At 37.2% G+C, this 2,904-nt stretch overlaps 1 non-coding gene across 1 annotated transcript; it reads right to left on the bottom strand.

Moving 5' to 3' along the window:
* Nucleotides 1-674: 674 nt before the first annotated feature.
* On the bottom strand, nucleotides 675-836 carry LOC132536097 (U1 spliceosomal RNA). The gene has a single exon (XR_009547776.1). It is a non-coding gene; the product is annotated as a U1 spliceosomal RNA (small nuclear RNA).
* Between the last annotated feature and the right edge of the window lie 2,068 nt (nucleotides 837-2,904).

Raw genomic sequence — 2,904 nt, 5'->3', positions numbered from 1 at the left:
TTTAGTGATCAAAACATTTTAACATGGGGATAGACTGGAAATTCCTTAAGCTAATGAATCTATATACAGTAAACCAACAGCCAGCATCATATTCAGTGGTGAAAAAACTGAAAGCATACCTCTCCAGTCAGGTACAAAGCAGGACTGCCCATTATCACCACTACTATTCAGCATTGCCTTGGAAGTCCTAGCCATAACAATTAGGTAAGAAAAATTAATCAAATAAATACAGATTGGAAGACAAGAGTAAAATATCCACATCTGCAGATGATAGAATTGTATATATACAAAACTGTAAAGATTCCAGCAGAAAACACTTGGATATCATTGAAAAATATAGTAACGTGACAGGCTACAAAATCATTATAAAAAAATCAGTGGCATTCCTCTATCCCAACACCAAGTCAGAAGAAAAAGAAAAGATACAGAAATGAATCTCCATCATAGCAGCAAAAACAATAAAATATTTGTGAATGAAACTAACAAATGAAGTGAAGGACTTATACACTGAAAACTACTTTAAGGCAATAGAAAGAAATACAAAGTAATGGAAAGATATCCTGTGCTCATGGGTTGGAAGGATGAACATTATAAAAATGACCATCGTGCCCATAGCCATATACAGATTTAATGTCATTCCCATCAAGGTACCGGAAAACTTCTTTTTTTTTTTTCAGGGAAGAGTGTGAGCACAGTCTCCCACTACCACAAATTATGTAGTTGAGTTTCCCCCCCTTGGGGAAATCTCAGGGGTCAGCACATCCGGAGTGCAATGGATAAGCCTTGCCCTGGGAACACCAGCTTCATGATCATGTTACATCCCATCAGGTAAGTATCCAAAAATAAAAATCTTTAAAGCAATATAACAAGAATATTAAATTTTATCTGGAACCAAAAAATCCTCAGGATTGCCAAAGCAATCTTAAGAAAGAACAAGACCAGAGGTATTGTACTACCTGACCTCACAATATAGTACAGAGGTGCTGTAGTTAAAACTGCCTCCTGGTACTGGCACCAAAACAACAACAAACAGATCATTGGAATTCAAATGAATTGAAGATCCAGAAATAAGCCCCACATATTTGGCAGCTAACTTTTTACAAATCTTTAAATGGAAGAACGAAAGACTCTACAACAAACAGTGCTGGGATAATTGTATTGGAACAGGAAAGCAGACAAAATTGAATTGTCACTTATTACACACACAAGTCAACTCCAAGTGGATCAAGGACATGGACATTAGGCAAGAAACAATCAAATGCACAGAAGAAAATATTGGCAGTCCACTTTATGACCTATGCTTAAAAATCCTTCAAGGATTCAAATCCAAAAAAAAAATAAAGGAAAAATAAACCAATAGGACTACATCAAACTGAAAAGCCACTGCACATCAAAGGGTACCACCACCCAACCAGAAAGACACCTTATGGCATGGGAGAAGATCTTTACACAACATACATCGGACAAAGAATTAATAACCAAAACACATGAAGAGCTCAGTAAACTAAACACCAGACAAATAAACAACCCCACTAGTAAATGGGTCAAGGACATGCACAGAAGTTTCACTGAGGAAGAGACTCAGAGGGCCAACAGATATATGAGATAATGCTAAATATTACTGATCATCAGAGAAATGCAAATAAACAGAACAATGATATACAATTTTTCACCTGTGAGAATGCCATTCATCAGAAAGGAAATCAATGGCAAATAATTAAGAGGATGATGAGATAAAAAAGGGACACTTCTGCACTGCTGGTGGGAGTGAAAATTGTCCCACCATTTTGGAAAGCAATTTGGAGATTTATCAGGACACTAGAAATGGACCTACCCTACAATACAATTCCTCTCCTGGAGACTTACCTAGAGGAAATAGAAAGTTTGAGGGGGCCAGGTGGCAGCGCAGTAGCTTAAACACACATGGTATAAAACGCAAGGACCTGCATATGGATCCCAGTTCAAGCCCCCAGCTCCCCACCTGCAGGGAGGTTGCTTCATAAGTGGTGAAAATGTCTGCAGGTGTCTATCTGTATCTCCCCCTCTCTGTCTTCCCCTCCTCTTTCAATTTCTTTCTGTCCTACCCAACAACAGCCATTACAACAATAACAATAAAAACAAGAACAAGTATTACAACAAGGGCAACATAAAATTGGAAAGTTTAAAACACGGACTGGACATAGTGTACTATACTAGAGCAAAGGACTCTGGGGAGGGGGTGAAGAGGAGAGGAAGAAAACTTTGGGGGCCTGGTACATCATAAAATTGTATCTGTGCAAAGACTACACTGTAAAGCATTAGACCCCTCAGTTTGTGTACATGGTCCTGTAAGATAGTTCTGAAGACATCTAGTAAGTCTAAACTAACAGTCCTTTCATTTATTTCTCATTTCCATTATGCCTAGTATAGCTGTCTGATTGAGAGAGAGGAAAGTTGAAATTCCCTACTACTTGTGTATTGCTATTGATATACTTTCTCAATAACAAATTTACATATTTTGCTGTTTCTTCATTCATAACAAAGATGTTATTTGCTATAAACTTTTCTTGGTTAACTTGTAGTCTGAGCACTATGTAGTGGTTATTGTTACCTTTCATTGCTTTAATTGCTTTGAGGTTGATTGGATTATATTTGAATATGACTTCCCCTGGTTTTTTTGCTATTGTTTTTGTCTTTATTGATGTCCATTAAGCTTGTACAATGGTTATCCATTTATTCTTATTAAACTTATTCTTGTTCTGACAGGTTTAGTGGGTGTCCTGTAACCACGTAGGTAAACTCAGAACATTTAATGTCATTTTTCTGCAGGTAGTGTGTGTGTGCATGTTTGTGTGCGTGCCTAAACATCCCTTTAGAACTTCTTGTAGAGCTGGTTTCATTATAATTGTTTTTTCAACTGTTCCT

The sequence above is a fragment of the Erinaceus europaeus genome, chromosome X (assembly GCF_950295315.1).
Source record: "Erinaceus europaeus chromosome X, mEriEur2.1, whole genome shotgun sequence".
NCBI lineage: Eukaryota > Metazoa > Chordata > Mammalia > Eulipotyphla > Erinaceidae > Erinaceus > Erinaceus europaeus.
The sequence above is the reverse complement of the archived record's forward strand: the minus strand, read 5'-3'. Positions and strand labels throughout refer to the sequence as shown.